Below are 25,718 nucleotides of genomic sequence, written 5' to 3' on the forward strand. Positions count from 1 at the left end.
TCTGTGCCTTTATGTCTGATGACTGTCCAAAATTGGCAAGGAAATGGAGTATTAAAACTGGTTTAAATATTACTCCAAAACAAATAACTCAATCTTTATCTAACATTAACACCTCGGTCAGATCATCTAGTTTAAGGTTGCAACAGTTTAGAACAACATGTATGTTATAATACACACCAGAGAAGATTTCGAAATGGTCTTCCAATAACAGCTATGGCGAACGTACTAAATGCCCTAAATGTTCAGAGTACGCAGCTGATCTGGAACACATGCTGTTTTCTTGTCCCACTCTGAGGGATTTTTGGGGGGAAGTACATAAAGTTCTGGAAACCAAGAAGATCTATTTACCTCATATCACAGCGGTTACAGTTCTACTTGATGTACACTCTTCCCCTCCACTTTACCCAGCTCTGGTTACGATACTCTTATCTTGTGCTAAACTGACATTGGCCAGAGCCTGGACTTGCCCCAACCCTCCTAACATCTCAGAATGGTGGTCTTTAGTATTAGAAATACACTCTATGTAGTCAGCTCTGGCAAAACTAAGAGGAGCACGTTCGCAAAAAAAAATTGAGAAAACATGGAGAAACTTTATATGATGTATGTACAACAATTGCAATACTGCTTATTTGGTTAAACTCTGATTGTTTCGTTTATCAATTTTTATGTTTAATATGAATTACTCTATTTAATTTACTTTACGTGGAAGCTAGAAACTGAATATGAAAATGTAACAAGTTATGTATTGACAATATAATTTGGCATGTTTCTTCTGATCGGTTTGTCAATAAAAAATGTATAAAAAAAAAAAAGGAGTAGATTTAGAAAATCTTTTTGGCCTTTCTTATAAATGGCAACATGACTGTGACAATTGCTCCTTTTCAAGTAGTACTACAGTACACACTGGAAGATTTATATATTTGACTTTACCAGATTGTAAATCAGTGTCTTTTAATAATCTAGTTAGAGCAGCAAATCAAAACATGGTCTGTAGTCAATGTAAATCTGAAATGCTTTCAAATGTATTTTTAATAAGATATGGACAGTATGTTATTTTAATGTTCCAACGATGTAGACCTGATGGGACTAAATTAACAACATTAATTAAAAATGTTGTGGCTTCTCAATTATCAATTTCAGGACGAACCTTTACAACTGCAGCAATTATTTACCATGATGGTCCTTCAACAACATCAGGACATTACACAGCTTATTTAAAATGTGAAAAAGGTTGGAAGCTCTGTAATGATACTCAATTGACTTTCAAACAACGTTTGCCTTCTGACTTACTAAATTCTTACCTAGTGTTCTTACAACCGAAATTTTAGGGAAGGTAATTTGCCTATGAACATTACAGCAGTTAATATAACTTAGTTTGCTGTTCAAAATTACTTTCTGAATGAGAGTGATGAAGGTAATAAAAAACATGTAGTTCTCATAGAGATAGTATATGTTTATTATATAAAGTGTGTTGTGAGTATTATAGGAATTATTTATTAAATGTAAGCTAGAGATGTAAGTAAAACTCTTGTTTCATAACGTGAAAGATGTTGGAGCTTTTCTTTCAGAAAGTCGTGTAAATGAGACATTACGAAAACAGTGGAGTAATTTACATAGAAAAGGACTTTCCATATACTATTTGGCCTCGTGGAAAAGTGGATGGATCAAAAGTGAGTTTAGATATGGCTTTTAAAAATTTACATTATTTAAGTAATTATTCGATGGGCTTTTTACACACAATCATTTTGATTGTGTTTTTTTTGCCTGCTGTTATATGATGAGTACTTTTAAAGTCACTGTTTTAAGTGAAATTCAGTATATTCTGAGAATAGCAAAAATAAACCATTTAACATGTTGTTGAAATTATTTTGTATTTTCTATTATTATTAAATATATATTATTTTCCCATTCTCTTATGCTCACTCACCTATTTCCACCCTCTATCACTCTTTATAACTCAACCTCAGTGGCCTATTTTGACTCTCCCTCATCTCCCTTCCCTTATTCATTTTCCACACTTATTCTCATTAACCAGTCCTTCACAGCTCATTACCTCTCTCCCATCCACCAATTTCCAGCTGTCAGTCACTCTACTTCACTCCCCTTCCCTTTGTTTCCTTTCTTTGTTCCCTCAATAATTATCCTTCTCTCATTCACCTTATTACACTTCACTCACTTCTTTTCTCACTTCCTCTATCCTCTCACATCCTCACTCCCTTTCCCTCACAGCCTGTCTCCTAGCTTCAGTTTCTGGATCCTCTCACTGTCTCACTCCTCTTCCGTCATGCTTACTCCCTAAAAATTACCCACACTCCCTTCCTTACCTTTCTTTGCTCTCTTACTCAGTTCCTTTGTGTCACTCTTTCCTTCACTAGCTCTATATTCTCACTCCTTCACTTCGTTTGTCTCAAGCTCACTTGCTTTTATCCTCTCTTTATTTTCCCTTTTTCATCAACCTCCTTGCCCTTCACTCACCCTCACTTACCCTTGTTAATCTCCTACTTTGTCTCTTGTATTGTAAAATATATATTATAAATATTGTAACTTATTTTGTTTTGTCTTTCACAGATATAAATTTAAATGAAAATATACATTTAAGTTGATAATACTTATAAGGTAAGTTTGATGTAGAATATTTATTTTCTCTGTACTATTTTCCATAACCTCACTACTCTTCTTTGATATTCCCACACCTCTGTTTCTTTATAGCGCTTGCCTCACTTAGTCTAAATCCCCACATTTACTCTCTTTTTTTACACTCTTCTCTTACTCTCACCTTCTTTCAGGCGTACTCTTTTAGTTTCTTTCCTCTGTCTTCTCTTACTTCTTTGTTTTATTTTTTTCCCTTCCTTTACTCTCCTTACTCCACTTCACTAATTCCTTCTCTTACTCCCTCGGTCCTCTTACTTCTACACTCCCCTTACCTCATTCTCTCTCTGTTAGCCTCATTCTCTCCGTCTCTTTAGTCTCTCACTCGTCTTCTGTCGAGCTCACTCCCTATAACTTAGTTATAGTCACACACTCATCTTTTTTGATATCTTTGCCTTTACTTACCTTCCTCTCTCTTCCCATCCTTTGCTCTTTCATTCTTTTCCTTTCTCTTACTCTTCTTACTCCACTTCAATAAATCCTTTTGTCAAATCCTCTGTCTTCTAATTTATTCACTCCACTTTTCTCAGTCTTTTTCTATTACCCTCAAGTAATTTCCAGCAATGCATCCTTTCACATGGGGCAAGTCCCATGTGAAAGTACCTGCATCAGTCTTACGCCTGCTGTGAGGCAGATGCAAGATTTTCACGCCATGGTGTCCTAAAAGTGGCGCAGTGAAATCTTATAGATTTCACTGTGTTACTTCTACGACTTTTCCTTGCGTCAATACGCCCCTTTGCATACATTACATCTGAAGCAGGTATAATGTGGTGCAGGGGTTTACAAAGTGACGTATCTACCTAGATGTGTCACTTTGTAAATATAACTCAGCAAGGTACAATTTTTACACCACTGGTGCGTCACAAAAAGTTTGCACTGGCGGTGTAAAAGTGACACATGGCCTCATAAATGAGGTTTATCAAAGAAAAAAGGAGAAACCCTACTATTTTGCAATAGGGACAGGGTAAGTAAGCGGAAAAGTAAGTAAACGTCCCTCAAGATCTATTCTTAGAACTGTATCTCTACAGGGGCAGATGACTGTTAGGTCATATATTAGTTTACAGCAATTCAGATATTTTATACAAACAGATGAAATTTTAGCAAGGGTCACATCAACAATGAATCGTTAATAAAAGCAAGAATTACTCTAAGAGTAAAAACATAAACATATTTTATTATATCATCTCATAGAGAACACAGAATACATTAGGTTAATAGTGTCTTTTAAAATTTCACATATACAAACATATTAACAATCCCAACAATCATATAATCAGTACAGTTCTCAATGTTTACATTACAAATTAAAAAACAAGAAAAAGAAAGAAAACATTAGTCGACGCAGCGTTTCGGTAAATTTTCTACTATATACACCTTCTTCAGGACTGTTTTCTACAAGAAATGATATTTACAATTAATATTAACAACCATTGTTGGTGACCACATGTTTGTTGACATCTGCGAGTATAACATTATTGATTCGTCTGAAATCCTTATGCCTATAACATTGGCATTTTAAGATAGCTTTTTCATATACTGATGTGTCCTATATGTTAGACAAAAGATATCATGTCTATTCTTTATGATATATCTCCATTACACGTCCTCTATGGAGAATGGGTCTATCGGGTTATGCAAAACATCATCCCTCTATAGATAGTACATTTTGAGCAGTATTTCAATTAGACATCTATACAGCGATATAATGTCGTGACATACCTCTATAAGCTTAAAAGGTCGAATGTAGACTACGACTTCAATACATGATTTAGAATGTCAATTCTTTTATCATTGAATTGAATTCAATGATAAAAGAAATACTGCTCAAAATGTACTTTTGTCTAACATATAGGACACATCAGTATATGAAAAAGCTATCTTAAAATGCCAATGTTATAGGCATAAGGATTTCAGACGAATCAATAATGTTATACTCGCAGATGTCAACAAACATGTGGTCACCAACAATGGTTGTTAATATTAATTGTAAATATCATTTCTTGTAGAAAACAGTCCTGAAGAAGGTGTATATAGTAGAAAATTCACCGAAACGCTGCGTCGACGAATGTTTTCTTTCTTTTTCTTGTTTTTTAATTAGGAATGCAAACATTGAGAAATGTACTGATTATATGATTGTTGTGATTGTTAATATGTTTTTATATGTGAAATTTTAAAAGACACTATGAACCTAATGTATTCTGTGTTCTCTATGAGATGATATAATAAAATATGTTTATGTTTTTACTCTTAGAGTAATTCTTGCTTTTATTTACGATTTATTGTTGGTGTGACCCTTGATAAAATTTCATCTGTTTGTATAAAATATCTGAATTGCTGTAAACTAATATATGACCTAACAGTCATCTGCCCCTGTAGAGATACAGTTCTAAGAATAGATCTTGAGGTACGTTTACTTACTTTTCCTCATAAATGAGGCCCTGAAGCGTACCACTGAGAAAAACAGTGTAAAAAATTATATAGTCCATTTTTTTTTCAAGAAATGCATCTTTTCACATGGGGCCAGCCGCATGTGAAAGGGCCTGCGTCAGTCTTAGGTCTGCTGTGAGGCAGGTGCAAGATTTTGACACAACGGCATCCTGAAAGTGACGCAGTGAAATTTCTTAGATGTTACTGCGTCACTTGTACGACCCTTCTTTGTGTCAATACGCCCCCTTTGCATATATTATACCTAGTGCAGGTATAATGTGGCGCAAGGGTTTACAAAGTGACGCATCTACCTAAATGCATCACTTTGTAAATATGACTCAACAAGGTGCAATTTTTACACCACTGGTGCATCACAAAAAGTGATGCACCGGTGGCGTAAAAGTGACACATGTCCTCATAAATGAGGTCCTGAAGCGCACCATAGGGAAAAACAGTCCTTCTCCTTTATTTTATTTCCTTTCTCTTGTTTTACTTCATTGTTTTATATATTTCCCTTATTTTATTCTCCTGCCTCCACTTCAATTACTACTTCTCTTTCTTTGTCTGTCTTCTTAGTTCTACGCTCCCCTTCCCTTAATGTCTTTCTGTTAGCCTAATTCTCTCCATCCCTTTAGTCTCTCACTTTTCTTCTGTCACGCTCACTGCCTATCACTCAGCTATACTCCCACACTCACCTTCTGTCAGACTTTCCCCTTTAGTTTGCTTCCTCTCTCTTTCCTTCTTTTGCTCCTTCACTCTTTTGTCTTCACTTACTTTCTTATTCCACTGAACTAACCCCTTCTCCTACTTATTCTGTAATCATATTTGTACACTCCCCTTCCCTCATATTCTCTCTGTTAGCCTCATTCTCTCTGTCCTCTTAGTCTCTCACTTTTTTTCTATCATACTCACTTCCTATAACTCGTTCATACTCCTACACTCACCTTCTTTCAGACCTTCTCCTTTACTTTACTTCCACTCTTTTCTCATCCTTCACTCCTTAACTCTTTCCCCTTCCCTTACTCCTCTTTTTGTAGTTCAGTAACTGCTTCTGTCAATCACTCTGTTCTCTAAATTACTCACTCCCCTGTTCTCACTCTCTCTGTGTTACCTCCATTCTCTCTGTCCTCTTAGTGTTTTACTCCTCTTCTATCATGCTCACTCCCTATTACTGAGCCATATTCCCACACTCATCTTCTTTCAGAACATCTCCTTTACATTCCTTCCTCTCTCTACCCATCCTTCGCTCTTTCACTGTTTTACCTTCCCTTACTCTCCTTAATCCACTTCACTAATTCCTTGTCTTACTCCCTCTATCTTCTTAGTTCTACACTCCCCTTACCTTATTCTTTCTCTGTAAGTCTCATTCTCTCCGTCTCTTTAGTCTCTTACTCCTCTTCTGTTAAGCTCACTCCCTATAACTTAGTTATACTCACACTCACCTTCTTTCAATCCCCCTACTTCACTTCCCTTCTCCTCTCGTCCCTTTTTTTGCTCCCTCACTCATTTTCCTTTCCTTTCTCACTAAAATTAGGGCAGGGGACGGCAGCGGTGGTTCTCTAATGCTGAAACAATGATCAGAAAACTTTGTTCACCGTAACAAAGTAGGGCATTACAATTTTTGCATTTGATGGAAGCCTCATTAAGAACAGGCTGAATATTTGTGATCAGCTGCTCTGGTCGCCCACTCACCGATGTAGTTGTTCCTCCAAATGAACTAGAGGCACCATCTCTTGGAGTCTTTTGTGCCACAGCCCTGACACTCTCCCAGGCATAGTTCTGGGGGTGCCTCCTCTCGACGTGGCGAATAATAGTTGGATTACCAAAATTGTACTTTATTCTGTGGTCTCTTCTGCAAAATATAGTATGGCATATATTGCATTCCACCTTTGGAGCATTACATTTCACTGTCTTCTGAACATACAAAAAATGGCGGCGATAGTGTACATTAGAGAGAAATAGTGAGAGAAAGAAGGCATGAGATGAAAAAGAGATGTGAAATGCACATTGGAGAAAATATAGTGGGAGAAGGGAAGTAACTGTGAGTAAACTTACTATGTAATGCAGAAATGTTGCACTTTATACTATAAGTTTCACTTTATACCACAATCATTTCACTACTATCTAATAAATTTCAAGTAGAATAACAGAAAAATGTCTCAAACAATTTATAATTTATAAATATAAATTTATTCTTCAGAATTTTCATAATTTAGAAGTACTTCTAGCATTAATTGATCAGGATTCTCCTCATCAGAACTCTTCATAAATGACTCCTGGAACTCAACATAGTCCAAACATTCCATTAATTCAGCATCCAAAGTCTCATCATTAAAATCCTCCATTCCATCTTCTCTCAAAAGAAGGTCTTCTTCATGGATAGTGTTATGAATATGATCATTTGAGACCTCAATCAAACTCTCCTCAACAAAGGTTGCAGAAATTTCAAAATTAATATTAACGGTGTCCTCATTGACATCCATATTCTTTTCAAATTTCTTGCTGTAAATAGCAGAAAAAAAATCACTTTAATTTATCGTTTTTAGTAATAGATAATATTAAACTAGCTTTATCAAGTATTAAATTCCCCTTACAAATTAACAACTCACCTTTTAAAATGCAATAGAAAAGATAATACTGTGTAAATTTCACACCAGAAATAGAACACCAAACATTCCTCACAAATGTACCTCAAAGAGTACTATCACAAAATGGCTGTGTTTCCCTCTCGTTAAAGAACCATTTCAGTAGTAGAAAACCAATCAAACTTCATCACACACAAATTCAAAACCAAAGAAACATTTTAATTGGTTGTAAATTTCAAAAGCTAATTGGCTCTTGGGTGTCTGTAAACATTCTAAATGGTCTGCATAGTCCGCCATCTTGTGACTCTGAAGAACAGAGACACAAGAGGTGAAAAGTAAATGGGGAAATAATTAAAAAGGGGCAGAATAGACACCCTCTGACCCCCTAGGTTTTCTGAGGGGGGCCTAGAAGGACCCTGACAGGCAAAAAAACGTTTGTTTTTTTTTTAAAAAATCGCGAGGTAAGCGCTGGGTGCGTTCCTGGGTACGCTCACCGGTACGCACATCCTGAGCGCACCACGGGGAAAAACAGTGTAAAAAAATAGAGTAAAAAAAAAATGTAGAGTGTTTAGAGGAAAGTGATGCATTGCTGGAATGTGTCACAAAAATGATGAAACTCCAGCAATGCATCCTTTCACATGGGGGCTGTCCCATGTGAAAGGGCCTGCGTCAGTCTTATGGCTGTTGTTAAGCAGGCGCAAGATTTGGACGCAACAGCGTCATAAAAGTGACGCAGTGATATCTCTTAGATGTCACTGCTTCACTTCTACGACCCTTCCTTATGTCAATATGCCCCCTTTGCATACATTACAGCTGGCGGAGGTATAATGTGGCGCAGGGGTTTACAAAGTGACGCATCTACCTAGATACGTCACTTTGTAAATATGACTCAACAAGATGTATTTTTTACAGCACTGGTGCGTCACAAAAAGTGACGCATCAGTGGCGTAAAAGTGACGCGTGGCCTCATAAATGAGGCCTTCAGTCTTCTACTCATGCGTCATATTTAATGTATGACGCGTTATGTCGCAAGTACTTACAGATACGTCAGTATTTCTGACGTATCTATAAGCGCAAAAGTGATGCATTGCTGGAGTGTGTCAGAAAAGTGACACAACTCCAGCAATGCATCCTTACACATGGGGCAAGTCCCATGTGAAAGGGCCTGCATCAGTCTTACGCCTGCTGTGAGGCAGGCGCAAGATTTTGACACAACAGCGTCCTAAAAGTGACACAGTGAAATCTCATAGATTTCACTACGTCACCTCTACGACCCTTTCTTGCGTCAATACGCCCCTTTTGCATACATTACACCTGATGTAGGTATAATGTGGCGCGGGGGTTTACAAAGCGACGCATCTACCTAGATGCGTCACTTTGTAAATATGACTCAACAAGGTGCATTTTTTTACAGCACTGGTGCGTCACAAAAAGTGACGCACTGGTGGCGTAAAAGTGACACGTGGCCTCATAAATGAGGCCTTCAGTCTTCTACTCATGCGTCGTATTTAATTTATGACGCATTATGACGCAAGGAGTTACAGATACGTCAGTATTTCTGATGTATCTGTAAGCGCAAAAGTGATGCATTGCTGGAGTGTGTCACAAAAGTGACACAACTCCAGCAATGCATCCTTTCACATGCGGCCAGGCCCATGTTAAAGGACCTGCGTCAGTGTTACGCCTGCTGTGAGGCAGGTGCAAAAATGAGGCCTTCAGTCTTCTACTCTTATTTTTTCTTTCACTTTCTCTGTTTCTTCACTGCCTTACTTACGTGGTCTCACACTTACTTGTCTTTATCCAGTCTGTATCTCCACTCTTTCAAAAACATCACTGCTCTTTTCTTACCCTTCCACACCCCCTTTCCTTTACTACATTTTCTTCGCATATCCACATTCCCCATGTTCACTCTCCTTCTCCTCACTCTCCTTCCCCACACTCACCTTCTTTCAGTCCCCCTACTTCACTTCCCTTCTCCTCTCGTCCCTTTCTGTGCGTTCTCACTCATTTTCCTCTCTTTTATCAATGCACTCCACTTCACTTACTCTTTTTCATTTTTTTAAGAACACAGCGGTTTGATGAGAATTGGAGGTAGTTCTGAAAAGAACTTTTTTTCTTCTTTTTTCCTTTTTTTGGAACAAAAACAAAAACAGGGAATGGGAAACTGCTCAACAGGAGCAAAAAAACAAAACAAAATTAGGGCTGGGAACGGCAGCGATGGTTATCCAATGCTCGAACCATGAGCAGAACACTTTGTACTGCATAGCAAATTAGCTGATCGCAATATCTGCATTTAATAACACCTTTATTAAAAGCAGGCTGAATGTTAGGAATCAGCTCTTGTGATTACTCCCTCCCTGATGCAGTTTGTCCTCCGATTGAAGTAGAGGCCCCATTACTGGGAGCCTCTCGTGCCAGAGCCCTGACACTCTCCCGGGCAAAGTTCTGGGGGTGCCTCCTCTCGACATGTCGAATCATGGTGGAGTTCCCAAAACTGTATTTTTTCCTGGGGTCACCACGTGAAGGAATAGTGTGGCATATCTTGCATTCCACCTTTGGAGCATTTACTTTCTTCTCACCTTCTGGAATGCTGAAAAACTTCCAGATGAAGTGCTCCTTAATTTTTGGCTGAGGAGGGTCCTCATTGAGAAACTCATCAGAGTCACTGCTGCTTGGTGCTCTTGCAGCCATTCTTTCCAAAGAATTGAAGAGGAGAAAAAGGGAACAAGTCTTGCTCTCTCCAAAGTGAAAGAGGTAGTGAAGGAAATGGGTGGGGTTTTCATTAGTTGTAAAAAAAATGTTAGCAACCAATGAAAAGTGTTATTTGAAAGTCACATGACTTGACGCGCTTACGCTGCGCGCACCGGAGCGCTTCCGGGGGCGCTTATGCGGCGGGAACGTAGGCGCTTCCGGGGGCGCTTACGCGACGCGAACGTAGGCGCTGCCGTGGGCGCTTACGCGGCGCGCTTGAGTGACGTTTTGATAGCTTTACGGAAATGCAAAGTCATTTTCATTTCGTAAATGAAAAATACTGCTTTTATAAGTATTTTACTAAATGTCTTCCATTATTATTTACTTTTCATGCATATTTTTTTTTACGAACGCAGAAATAGCGCTCTCGGTGCACTTTCGGGAGAGCTTACCGGTGCGCGCACCAGGAAAAAAATGATTAAAAAAAATATACATTGAACAAATATTTTTTTTTTCAAAAAATATAATTAATAGTTATAAAAAACAGCTAATAAAAAAAATAGTAGGTTACAAAGTCGATATACAAAGGAATTAGCTTTTAAAAAAACTATATAATTCACTGAAAAAACCATAGGTTTCACAAACGTTATAGTTAGGAATTAGCTTTTAAAAAAACCATTGAAATTCACTGAAAAAACCATAGGTTTCACACTCGTTATAGTTAGGAATTAGCATTTAAAAAACCTTTGAAATTAACTGAAAAAACTATAGGTTTCACACTCGTTATAGTTAGGAATTAGCATTTAAAAAACCTTTGAAATTCACTGAAAAAACCATAGGTTTCACACCAGTTATAGTTAGCTGAACATTTTACTCATACAAAACTTTGAAATTCCCACGTTATAGTTAGTTGGACTCACTATAACTCACGCGCCCGCAATCCACTGCTGATGATGTCACATATTACATCATTCATGACATGGTCAGTGACATCACTGATGACATCTCAAATGACATCATTGATGACATCACAGATGACATCATCCAGTGAATGTGTGTTCCTGTAAAGTTAAAATGTGTCTAACATATTGAATAATGAGTATATGTATGAGTGTCTGGATGAAGGATTTAGTAGGTGCATGACTGACTGTATGAGTGAGTGATTAAATGTGTCTTACTGAATGCATTGGTTAGTGACTAAACTGTCTGAATGTGTGCATCAGTATGTCTGTTGCTGTGTAAGCTGCTGTATGTGTTGATCAGTAGCTATATGAGTGGCTATATGGGTTATTGATTGGTTTTCCAAGTATTTAAATATATATATATATATATATTACCTACTGGCAGTCGCCAGTAGGTATATATAGTTAGGATTTTTTCTCTATGGGATTTTTGAAAATTCTATGTCTAATAACTTTGGTGTTTGAGGACGGAATTGGCTGAAATTTTCTGGAAAATGGAACATTTTGTTTCTGAGCAGCCACTGAAAATTTGGGGGGGGTTCGTCAAGGGGGGGCCGAGAAAAAAGGGGGGTCCCAAAACGCGTTTTTCCCATGTTAATTTCCATAGGGCGGTTGGCCTCACTTTTAGCCCGAACGGCTGAATGGATTTGCACGAAACTTGGCAAAATTGTAGGGACTGTTAGCCCGATGTGCCTTTGCTAGGTCTCAATATATGTGCTCCAGTGGATTTTGAGAAATTAACGTTAAAAAAAAAATATATATCTGTAAGCGCGCTCCGGGCAGCGCCCCGGTTCGCATACCTGACGCGTAACGGAACTTCGCGAAGCGAAGCTGATTGGCTCTCCGGTGTCTGTCAACATTCTAAACAGTCCGGAGCGGCCGCCATCTTGTCTCTCGGTAGGATCGAGAGACAAGAGGAGGCCAAAACAAAGGGGGAAATGACCATAAGGGGGCATAGTAGATCCTCCCTGACCCCCTAGGTTTGATGTGGAGCCTTTAAAAGGCCCCGCGGGGCAAAAAAAAAAAATGTTTGTTTTTTTGCGTGGGGAGCGCCCGGTACGCGCACCGGGAAGCGGTCTGAGGAGCGTACTATAAGGAAAAAAGAATGATAGACTATGATATTTTGAAATATTGTATGTTTATTGATTGTTCTTTTTGTTGTTTTTTTTTGTTTTTTATTTAAGTAGCAGTATTTATGATTATTAAATATAAATTTATTTTTGGGATTGTGCACAGTATACTATAAGTCTGACTTTACATTATAATCAATTTGGTACTAGTTTATGAATTACATATAAAAATGATTAAAGACTCAAACAATTTTTTAATATTAAATATAATTTTATTTTTCTGATTCTTTTTCAAAATTTAATAGAACGTCTAACATTTGACTGTCCGATATGTCCTCTTGTTGAGTGAACATAACTTCCCACATTTGACTGTCATCATAATGAAGTAACAAATCCACAGATTCTACACATTGTAGAAGTTCATGGTCTCGTGATTCATCCATGAATTCCAAGTCAATGGGTTCAATGATTTCCTCATTTGTTCATGTCTAGGACAATTTCAAAGGAAACGTTCTGTTCTCCTTGCATTTTTGTGCTGAAATTTGAATAAAAAATAAATATATCAGTAGAGATAGGGCACTGTTGGGTTTAAGTTGAGAGAGGTACTTTTGAGGCATAAAGTAGTACTATTAAAAAGTGCCTGTGAAAAAGCCTAAGTAAATTCATAATTATACCACAGAAACCTAAATCAATCCATAATTATAATAAACAAGCCTTTCTCAATGTCTAACTCTTACAGAGGGATAGTATATAACTATCTGAAAATGTTTTCAAATTTATAAAATAATATCTTACCTTTTAAAAACAAGTTTAAGTTGTGAGTGAAAATGATCTTGCAATGTAGTTCAGGAAGTAGTAGTCAAAATGGCTGTGTTTCTCTCTCTTTTTTTATATATATTCAGGTACATAACCAATCAAATGTCAGGTAAAAAAAGTAGAAAATGAAAGTAACATTTTAATTGGTTGTCAATTCCAACACTTCAGATGTGTTTTGTGAAGTAATTTACCTCAGGGTATTTAGAGAGGTCTACAGGCTAAATGGCTAAATGGAATTCCAACAACATTTGTGAAAATGGTAGGGATTGGTATGTAGTATGAGCTAATCTATATTTGGTGACATTGTCTCCAGGGGTTTTTCTGTAAATTACTTTCCCACCTTTTTTAATTGAGCGCTTCCCGGTGAGCGCCCCGGTACGCGAACCGGCAGCGTTACGGGAGTCCTCCATTTTGTGTTTCGGTCGAATTAAGATACAAGATGGAGGGCAAATTATTATTATTATTATTATTATTACGAGTTTTAATATAGCGCCTGGTTACCATAAGGCATCCCCGCGCTCATCCAGAACAAGACAACGTCACACCAGCACAAGAAATCAGGCAGGAAACAAAAAAGTTTTTAAGAGTTTACGAAACCGTAAAAAACTAGCTTCCGAGCGCAAGTACAGAGGAAGGGAATTCCACAGGGTGGCCACCTTTATCGAGAATCTTCTTCCGCCAGTTCTTTCTTTCCTCACCCTCATGACCTGCAGCAGATGTTGATGGTCAGAGCAGAGAGAGCGGGGGGCCTTATACGATTGGACCATATCCTCAAGGATGGGTGGCCCTTTCCCCTGTAGAAGTTTATGGGCTACGCAAAGTGCCTTAAATTGAACCCTCTCTCTGACGGGGAGCCAATGTAACACCTTTAGTGCGGGGCGAGCAGACTGACGCCTAGGAACATCCGTCAGGAGCCTGGCGGCCGCATTCTGCACTTGCTGCAGTTGTTTATTTAATGTGGATTCTGGGGCGCCGAAAAATAGGACATTACTAAAGTCCAACCGCGAGATGATAAGCCCCTGAATGAGTAACCTCCTAGAGGCTGCTGGAAGGAGAGGTAAAATCTTCCGGGCTGAGCGGAGCAGGCCAAAACACACGCCTGAGATCTTTTTCGCGTGTGTTTTAAAAGAAAGGTCCTGCTCAAGCCACACCCCGAGGCTCTTGATCTCCTGCTTAGGGGTGGGCACAGGTCCCAAACAACTGGGCCAGCTGCTAGGAGATAAAGAAGGGCAAGAGTTCCCCAGCAGCATCAGTTCAGTCTTAGAGCCGTTAAGCTTTAGAGCTGAGCTACACATCCATATAAAGATCTTCTCCAGGCATGTGTGCAACCGGTCGGGATGGTGAGTCAATTGTGGGAGACCTACTACCAACTGGTTATCATCAGCATAGCTGATGATCTTAATGCCCAGAGGCAGTACCACACTCTCCAGAGGGGCCATATAAATGTTAAATAAGGTAGGGCTCAACGAGGAGCCCTGTGGCACACCACACTGGAGAGGTACTGAGGATGATTTCTCGCGGCCTTCCCACACCTAAAATGACCGGCCTTCCAAAAAGGAGGCGAACCACTTGAGGGCCATCCCAGAGACCCCCACCCCTGACAGCCATCGGAGAAGCACCTGATGGTCTACGGTGTCAAAGGCAGCACTGAGGTCCAGGAGGATCACTGCCACTGATCCCCCTGAGTCCAAAATGCTCCTTGCATTCTCCACGACTGCCAGCAAGGCGGTATCGGTCCCTTGACCGGGACGGAACCCCGTTTGGGAATTACCCAGAAGAGAGTTAGACTCCAGGAAGCCTGAAAGGCGGCTATTCACCAGCTTCTCGGCCACCTTGCTGAGGCCTGGGAGCAGGGAGATAGGCCTAAAATTGGCAAGGTCGGCTGGGTCCAAGTTAGGCTTCTTCAAAAGAGCCTTCACAACCGCTCCTTTCCAACTAGGGGGAACTACTCCTTGGGCAAGAGACAGATTTATAAGATCTGTCACAGGCCCACCGATGGTATGGGCTACCTGCTTCAGGTATTTCATGGGAGCAGGATCTTTCGGAGAGCCACTTTTCATAGATGTCAGCACTGTGAGGACTTCTTCCACAGTGACCGGACCAAGAGAGTCCAACTCTACAGGTCGCACCCTAGACTGAGACCCTGGGCTGCCACTCGAGGAAACATCCTCGGTTAGCCGGGGAAGGGAGGCAAGGATGTTATCAATTTTGGTTTTAAAGAAAGTGGCCAATTCTGAGCATTTCTCACGTGGGTCCTCGTGAGTGACCTGAGGTTCGGGAGCTTTCAAAAGTTCTTTAATGACCCTAAACGATTCCCTCGAGGAGTTGGCCGCAGAGCCAATTCTCTCCGTGAAGAATCCAGTTTTAGCTACCCGAATAGCAGACTTGTAGGTACTAAGAGCCGCCCGATATTCTCTCCGGCTCGTTTCGCTCCAATCTTTCCTCCAGGACCGCTCCAGCCTCTTGCAACCCTTCCTTAACGTTCTCAATTCAGGTGTGTACCAGGGTGCAGACCCTACTCTCCTACCCTTAGTAAGTTGTTTTTTTTTGGGGAGGAGAGCATCCAATGAGTTGGTGAATCAGGTATTAAGGTTCTCATCCGCCACTAGCGGATTAGGCCCAGGGGGAGGTCGTGACGCCTCCAAATGTGCCGCCCATGTGTTCATTGGGAGCCTAGACCAGGCTCTGTCCACAATGTAGACCCTGGGGGCCGGCGCAGCTGAAATATCAAACTGCCACTGGGCAGGCACCATAAAGTGGTCTGTCCAGGGTAGAGCCAGCGATGGAAATGCTCTAAGGCCCAACGAGTTGGAGAATATAGGGTCCAACAAGTGGCCTTTCTCATGAGTGGCACCCGAGTTGGCTAGGTAGATTCCAAACACTTTAAGGTCACCTAGCAGATCTACTCCCAGACAGTTGAGGGGGTCGTCAAGGTGGATGTTAAAATCGCCTAAAGTGATGAAATTACCCGTGGAAGAGGCAAGAAGAGCGGTGGTTTCTAAGAAAGAATTGAGAAAATTTCCCAGGGCTCCCGGAGGACGGTAAATAAGCAAACCCGCCATAGATGCGGTAGAGGATAAGCAGAGAGAGAACTGATAGCTCTCACAATCGTTCACCCCTCCCTCCTGAACCTTACAGACTAGTGAGTCCCTATAGAGGATAGCAACTCCTCCTCCCCTCCCTACAGGCCTATCCTGATGCGAGCTAAGAAAGCCAGGGGGGAGTGCTCTAACTATATCGGGTCCCGAGCTGGAGGAGATCCAGGTCTCGGTTAGGAATAACACATCCAGCTCGTGGTCCAATATAAGGGAATTAATCTCAGTAGCGTGGCCAGGTAACGACCGACAATTCAGCAGCGCGATGGTGAGCGCAGATTTAACAAAGACGTCTTCTGACCCACACTGCAAGCCCTACACGACAGGAACGGGGCGGTCCTTCCTGAGCAAATTTACAAACAGTCGGGTGGAAAGTCCGACATGACATAAGTTCTTCCCTCCCATATCTGATACACGTACGTGGTGACTCCAATAGGTCCGGCATAGGGACCAGCCCTAAGCCCGTCTGGGACCGGACGGGCACAGACGGGCTGAACTCTGGCGTAACTCCGGCGTCAGTTCGGCGTCCCTGCTGCGCGTGTCCGCTGCGCGTAAGCATGGCTACCTAAATACTCTCCTAACGAAATGGAGAGAGGACTTGCAGGCGCGCTGGGACCCCCTCACCCAAGATGGCCGCCACGAGTCAGGGGCAAAGGACCCGCAAAACGCGGTGAAATTCCTGAATTACAATGCAGGTGAGGTGGCAGAGATGAGGGTATACGAGGCCAGGCAGGTAAGACCAGGGGAAAACTGTCAAAGCAATCTAAAACAAATACAAAAACGGGTATTTAAAAACAGAGCAGAAGCTGCCACAGAAAACAGGCGCTGCTGGGATAGCGCTCGCGCTGGAATAGGGCGCGCAACACAATCAAGCCTTCCTAAATACTCTGCTAACGAAATGGAGAGAGGACTTGCAGGCGCGCTGGGACCCCCTCACCCAAGATGGCCGCCACGAGTCAGGGGCAAAGGACCCGCAAAACGCGGTGAAATTCCTGAATTACAATGCAGGTGAGGTGGCAGAGATGAGGGTATGCGAGGCCAGGCAGGTAAGACCAGGGGAAAACTGTCAAAGCAATCTAAAACAAATACAAAAACGGGTATTTAAAAACAGAGCAGAAGCTGCCACAGAAAACAAGCGCTGCTGGGATAGCGCTCGCGCTGGAATAGGAAAAATAGTGTTCAGAATGGGTAGAAGGGGGCACGGTAGACGTATCTTGACTCCCTAGGTTTTCTGAGGGTGGCTGAGGAGGCCCATATGTGCGAAAAAGCGTAAATTGTGAACATTTGTAAAAAAAAAGTTACATTTAAAATTTGTTTATAGTGATCATAGTTAGGGTAGCTCTGAGAAGAGCTTTTGGGTCTGTAGTAGATTTAGGTACTTATATGTAGGTACCAATACATAGTTTTAAATTCAAGATGAAAATTCTGTTCCCCTCATCTGAGAAGTGAACTCCATCTCCTCTGTAGATATCTTGCATGTAGTAACGCAAGTTATTGTTGTACATGGAGCCCATTTCATGGTCTCTCATGTAAGCTGAAACAGACTTATTTACATGCTTCCTCGATTTCTCAATTTGTTGACAAAATTGGTTCGACCACCTCCATTTCTGTCTTTGGCATATATTTGAATATACCAAGGCAGTTTGAGGAAAAAGTGCCATCAATTGGTCAAAGGTGTCCTTTAAAAGCATTTCCAGACCTACCCCAGTCAAAGTGCCCAAGTCATTTCCTCCACAGTGCACAATTAACAGGTCAGGTTTTGGCAAATGCATAAAGGTTTTCACCAATGGTATCAATTGGTGACATTTTAATCCTCTGTGGCCAATCCACTTAATTTCCACATTTTGTAAATTGAGGTTAGGTAAATTTCTGTTATCAGCATACCTTTGAGCCCAGTAAATGTAACTATGTCCAACAATCCAGACAGAAAACATGGTGAGAGAAGGTTCTGCTGCAGTCAGATGAAGTGTGGCAATGAAATGGCAGTTGAAAAAATAAGAGTTTAAAATGAAAAAAACTGTGGAGTTTCTGTGTTAATGAAGCAGTAGCAGTGATTGGTGGATTTTGATTGCTGAAAACAGAAAGTTAGGGTGCATGGATGAGTTCTTTGAAAGATGTAATTTGAATGGTCAAGAAAAAATCATTTTATGAAAGATTGCACTGGATATGCAGGTGTACTGAGAGTTCAGAGTTCAATTGAAACATTGTTGTGTGAACTTGCAAACATCAGAGGTCTTTCAGGAGGTGGTTGCTATGGAAAAAAGGCAGAAAGGGCAGAGGGGGGAAGGGTGTTGATTTGAAAAAAGTGAGGGAAGAGTTTTGATTGGGTGACATGAGAGATATGTGTGATGAATTACAGCATTTCTGGGGCATTGTTGCTTGCAGACTCTGGAGTGCATACCTTTTGCTCTGCTAAAGACAAATTGGTGTGTTTCTGAGACTGTTTTGAAACTCATAAAGTATTTGCTAAGGTGAGAAAAGATTCATTTAATTTAGATAGAGAATAGTATGCTTTAGGGAGAAAATTATGAAGAAAGTTGTGTATATAAAATGTTGCTTTGTGTCAAGTGTTTTACAAATAGATTTTGTTTCTTTGTGTTACATAGCCATGTTAAAAGTGACGCAAAAATAGTGCAAGGGTCTTACAAAAATGCTTTCATGTGTCTTAGGGCATTTTAACTCACTTCCCCATGAATGTATGAATATAATTGCTTTACAAGATGTGTTTAAAAACGTTTTTTGAAATCAATTAGGTTTCTTGATATGTACTGCTAGAGTTTCATAGGTTGCTTGGGGCATATTTTCAAGGCTTTTGAGTTCCTTTGATGTAATTTTTCCCATTTTATTTTAAGACATTTCCTTGTGGTGCAAGGTCCTTGTAAATACGCCCCCATGTGTGCTTGGCAAATTTAGATTTTAATTCTTTGAGTTACATAGCCATGTTAAAAATGACCCAAAAATGGTGCAAGGGCTTTAAAAAAACGCTTTCATGTGTCTTAGGGCATTTTAAGTCATTTCCCCTTCAATGTAGGTATATAATTGATTTATATGATGTGTTTACAAACGTTTTTTGAAATCAATTAGATTTCTGGATATGTACTGATAGAGCTTCATAGGTTGCTTGGGGCATATTTATAAGGCCTTTGAGTCTCTCTGATGTTATTTTTCCCATTTTAATTTAAGACCTTTCCCTGTGGTGCAAGGTCCTTGTAAATACGCCCCCATCTGTGCTTGGCAAATTTAGATTTTGATTATTTGACTTACATAGCCATGTTAAAAGTGATCCAAAAATGGTGCAAGGGCTTTAAAAAAAACGCTTTCATGTGTCTTAGGGCATTTTAAGTCATTTCCCGATGAATGTAGGTATATAATTGATTTAGATGATGTGTTTAAAAATGTTTTTTTAAATCAATGAGGTTTCTGGATATGTAGTGGTAGAGTTTCATAGGTTGCTTGGGGCATATTTATAAGGCATTTGAGTCTCTCTGATGTTATTTTTCCCATTTTAATTTAAGACCTTTCCCCGTGGTGCAAGGTCCTTGTATATATGCCCCCATCTGTGCTTGGCAAATTTAGATTTTAATTCTTTGAGTTACATAGCCATGTTAAAAGTGACCCAAAAATGGTGCAAGGGCCTTAAAAAAACGCTTTCATGTGTCTTAGGCCATTTTAAGTCATTTCCCCTTGAATGTAGGTATATAATTGATTTAGATGATGTGTTTAAAAATGATTTTTGAAATCAATTAGGTTTCTTGATATATAGTGCTAGAGTTTCATAGGTTGCTTGGGGTATATTTAAAAGGTATTTGAGTCCCTTTGATGTTATTTTTCCCATTTTAATTAAAGACATTTCCCCGTGGTGGAAGGTCCTTGTAAATACACCCCCATGTGTGCTTGCCAAATTTAGATTTTGATTCTTTGAGTTAGATAGCCATGTTCCATACAGTGCTCACCTTCTGCGTAGTCTTTGATATGCTAGACTCCATCTGCACAATGATATACGTAAGCAAAGGAAACACAGGTGATGTGATTGTGAAATGAGGAAAAGAAATTCCACATTTTTCAATTATATCACCTGTGTTTCCTAAGTTTACGAATGACATTGTGCAGATGAGGTTTAGGCCTGTCCACGGACACAGAAGAGGTCTGGCCTTTGTTCAAGAGTGAAGTGGACATGACTTACTTCATTGGTAGGCCTTCACATGTATTATCTCCTCTGTACTCTTCAACAAGCATAAATTTCATCTGCAACCCTGAGTAGGCCTCACCTCAAACAAACCTCTGGATAGGCCACACCTTATCGTCATCCTGAATCAATCATTTAAAATGTTAGGGACAGATTTATGATAGGTGTATGCCTCTTTTGCGCCACTGTGCGTCACTTTTGTGACGCAGCGGCGGTGCAAAAGATTTGCTATGTGGCGACATATTTACAACTTGATGCATCTAGGCAGATGTGTCATGCTGTAAAGTCCCGTGCCACATGAAACCGATGCAGCAGTGATGCAAAAGATGCACCATGTTGCAAGACAGGCCTCACTTCATCTCCAACAAGATAAGAAGCTGAATCTCCTGTCAATGTCAAAATTGTTGTATACAGTGCTCAACTTCTGTGTACTCTTTGATATGCTAGACTCCATCTGCACTATGAGATACCTAAGCAAAGGAAACACAGGTGGTGTGATTGTGAAATGAGGAAAAGAAACTCCACATTTTTCAATTACATCACCTGTGTTTCCTAACTTTATGAATGACATTGTGCAGATGAGCTTTAGGCCTGTCCACGGACACAGAAGAGGTCTGGCCTTTGTTCAAGAGTGAAGTGGACATGACTCACTTCATTGGTAGGCCTGCACATGTATTATCTCCTCTGTATTCTTCAACAAGCCTAAATTTCATCTGCAACCCTGAGTAGGCCTCACCTCAAACAAACCTCTGGATAGGCCACACCTTATCGTCATCCTGAATCAATCATTTAAAATGTTAGGGGCAGATTTATGATAGCCGTGTGCCTCTTTTGCGCCGCTGTGCGTCACTTTTGTGACGTAGCGTCGGCGCAAAAGATGTGCTATGTTGCGACATATTTACAACTTGATGCATCTAGGCAGATGTGTCATGCTGTAAAGTCCTGTGCCACATGAAACCTGCGTCAGGTTTCATATAGGCGTTTTGTTGCAGGGTGGGCATTCATTTGCATGAAAGCCCTGTAAAACTAACACAGTGAAATTTAGAAGATTTCACTGAGTCAGCTTTATAGCATTGCTGAATCAAATCCTTACGCCTATTTGAAACAGGCATAAGGAGTGATGCACCATGCAATGTGTGGCTTGCTCCTGTGCATTGCAGTAGACATGTCGCGCTTACGACGTGATTCCTGCAATGTGCTGCTTTTGCGGCACAGATGCGTGACGCATCTGTGCTGTTTTAGCTCAATGGTGCTCCATATTGTAAATGCGGCACATCATGGGTGGCAGAGCAGTGGCGCACATTAACTGGTGCATCCCCGGGGATGCGCCAATTAACATAAATCTGCCCCTTTACATTTAAGTATGAGCAGGGTAAAAAGAGTCGGTGAGGCTTATCCAAGGTTAAGAAGAGATGAGTCCTGTTCACTGAAAATTTGGACATAGGCCTTACCTCCTCAGCATCGCTGGACATGGCTAAATAATAATTGCAAAATGTTACTCTTGTTAAACAATTTTAATATTATAGTCTCTGACATTTATCTCTTACTCTGCAACATCTTATTGTTGTTCTCTTTCTTTAAAGATAACGACAACATCAACCATGAGTGATAATGAGCAATCAGTTGATCTCGATCTTATCATTGAACTTGTCATTGAAACGTCAGTGGAAGTAGATCCCTTGGATGATTTAAATCCTGAGGATGATGAAGAACATGATGAGGATGCCGATTTGTCAGAATTGTATGACATAGGGTGGGAAGCTGACCTGCTTGAGCCTATGGAACTATAAACATTTATTTTTAAAAGTTTCTGGAAATGAAAAGTAAAAATGTAAACCGTTTCCTTTAAAATTAAACAAAAGTTCAAAAATAGGTTGTGTGTAGTGTCTTTAATAAAATAGTCAAATATGCTCATAAAATTAGTTCAGATTCACATATAAAACAGCACAGGTCAAATGTAGAAGCATTCAATTTCTTTGCTACTATTTGTGAATACTAAATTTGCCAATGCACTAAAAATTATTCTATGTAAAAATGACAAGTAGTGTGTTAAATTTTTGACGACTGTTATTGATTTACTGTTTGCTAATAGTGGTTAATAACATTTTTTATTATATTTTACCACAGATTCAACTGCAGATAATTTCAAAATTAAAGAATGCCTTCGAAGGACAGAAGGCGAAAGGCTACCAAACATCAAAGACAGCAGCTTAATAAATTGTTGCAGCAGACCTCTACAATAAAAACTCGTCAAGTCACCAAGAAAGGTCCGGGTAAGATAACGAAATCATTCATAAGAAACATTTGTAGAAAAAAAGTAGTACTACAGAAAATGTTTTAGTCCAGAAAAAGAGAAGCAATTTAAGGAAAGGGAAGGCCAATCAAAAATGTTACTGCTAGAGCAGGAGATAACTCTGTGCATGGTAGTAGAAGGAAAAATCAGTTTAGGGACATTCGTAGACGAATGTTCCGCAACAGGATAATTGGCAATTTGTTAAAAAATATTAAGAAAGGTCAGAAGAAAGTGGTTTTTTATAAGAGAAAAAAAAATTTGAGAAAGTTATTGATCAGGCATTTGAAATTAAGCGAAAGTTATTTATTTTGATAATCAATAGAATTAGGAAGCTAAACAAGGCAATTTATGATTTCAAAAGAAATAGTAGATGGAAGAGAACAGTTAATCGTAGTCATTTTTGTGAAGTTTTTTCAGGAGAATGGATGCATAGTTCAAGTTGTGAGGCATTTTTTAATGAGGAGAGTTATTTTCAGGATAATGATTTGGTGCATGCAGTTGACACCAGTGGTCGAGCTTATGAGGTGAAAGATGGTTGTCCAGTTGAAAAAGAAAAACTTGTGACAACAGAGGTAGAAGAGGTGTTAGGTAATGTGGTTTTAGGAAGACGTCCCAAGGGACCTGGGTACACCTTGAAGTGTAGTAGTATTTGCAGTGTGCGACAGGATTCCATCAATTTGCTTTGTGATTTTGTACGGATATTTAATAAGAAAAGTTTGAAGCAGAAAATGATGTTGTTGCAAGAATTAGATCCTTGCAGAGTGAGAGAAGTGACAGGTTTGCATGGTCATTCACTGGCTTGTCTTTCCAGGAGAGTATGCCAGAGTGTTTTTCATCATTTCAGGATGCTAGCAGTGCATCATAATAAAGTGAGGAAATTAGTTAGAATGTTGTATTATGCTAAGAGTCCAGCAGTTATGCTTAAACAATTATGCACTGCTCTTTTGCATGGTTCTGAAATAGATGTGAAGAATATTTGTGAAGAAATTGAGTTTTGTTACTTTGGAAGTAAAGAGGAGAATGTTGAAATTGACCCAGAAGAAGAGGGTAATGTGGAAGATAGTGTACAGGTTTCCAGTACAGATAATTTTCAGAAGGAAATTGCCACGTTTCAGGTGAAATCAAGTGAGAGGCCTAATTTCACTTGTGTGTGTTGTCGACGCACTTATTATAAGATTCAGACTAAGTTAGTGGATTTATATGCGAAAAGTGAAAGGCAAAATAATAGTGAATGGAAGGATTTCGCAACATACTTGATCGTAGAAAATTGTTTTGATTTGGGATTGGATCAACGTGTGTGTACTTATTGTTGTAACAAATTAATTCAAAACCAGATGCCTGCTAGAGCGGTTCATAATAATCTGGAATTGGTTGAGATTCCTTCTGAATTGAAGGATTTAAATACTTATGAATCTATTTTGATTCAAAGTATCCATCCCTTTCAGGCTATTGTAAGAATGGAGCCAAAGACAGGGAAATTGCCTCCATCAGATTTACAGAGAGGATTAAAGGGAAGAGTTGTTTATTTGCCTCTAGATTTGAAGAAAAACATTAATACAATTGGAGTAGAAAAAGTGGAAGAGGAACCTCTGGTTATCTTAGTTAATGGGGTTCCGACAAAGAGTAAGAAAATATGGCAAGATTTAGTGGATGTTAGGAAGGTCAAAAAGGCAACATTGTATTTGAAAAAAAACAATAAGTACTATAAGAATGTATATGTTGCAGAAGAGGAAGTAAGTGAAGAAGAGGATAGCGATTTCTGTGCTGGTCAAATTGAGAAAGTAGAATCCTCTAAAAGTGAAGAAATATATGAACATTATAGTGTTCATCCTTTGCATTCCAAGGAAGTCATGGGGAATGATATTGAGTTGTTTCAAATGAAACAAGCCAAAGGGAGTCCCATTAGTGTTTGGGAGGAAAGTTTGGAAGCTCGGTGTTTCCCACAGCTATTTCCTACAGGTCAAGGAGGAAGATATGATGAGCGACCTCATCAAATTCCTGCTTCTGAATACCGGACTTTACGATTGTATGCAGAAGATCCTAGGTTTCGACAATGCATTCCCTATTTGTTTCATTTCCTGTTTGAAAGCGATCTGTCTGGACTGTCATATGCAGTGAACCACATCTTGAAAAGTGGTATACAGATGCAAAACATCTCGGCAAGTGACTTTATGGATAAAGTCAATGTGCAAGACAGTATTTTGGATTCTCACCTGATTAATCTCATGGCGTGTCAGCGTGGTACTAATGAGTACTGGTACCGTCGTCATGGTGATTTAAAATGTATGCTGAGGAACTTAGGAACTCCCACATGGTTCCTCACTCTCAGCTGTGCCGAGTATAGCTGGGAAGACTTACTTGAATTTCTACGAGAGGCAAATGGAAACATTGAAAATATCGAATTCAAGACACCCGGAGAACTGTGCTCTTTGGATCCAGTGAATGTATGCAGGTACTTCAATCATAGATTTGAAGCTATGATGTCTTTCATCATGAACAAGAAAAATCCACCTCTTGGAGAGGTGTTGGATTTCTTATGGAGAAAGGAGTACCAAGCAAGAGGTGCTCCTCATATACATATGCTGCTGTGGATCAAGGATGCACCTAAATTTGGAACCGATCCAGAAGACTTAGTGATGAGTTTCATAGAACAGTATTCTACATGTGCTTTTCCAAACGCAAAGGAGGACAAAAGCCTAAGAGAACAAGTTCTACGCTTCCAAAGCCATCGTTGTGGAAAGTACTGTCGTCGTAAATACAGAAACAAGGACAAGTTCTACACCAAATGTCGTTTCGCCTTTCCACGACCGGTGATTTCTAAAGGAAGAGTGAACAGTTTGATGTCTTCGCTGCGACATAATGTGATGAAGAAATCACCTAAAAACACATACAATTTGAAAAGGAACGAAGAGTCCAAGTACATCAACGACTACAACCCAGTGAT

This window comes from Lissotriton helveticus, chromosome 8 (assembly GCF_964261635.1).
Source record: "Lissotriton helveticus chromosome 8, aLisHel1.1, whole genome shotgun sequence".
Classification (NCBI taxonomy): Eukaryota; Metazoa; Chordata; class Amphibia; order Caudata; family Salamandridae; genus Lissotriton; species Lissotriton helveticus.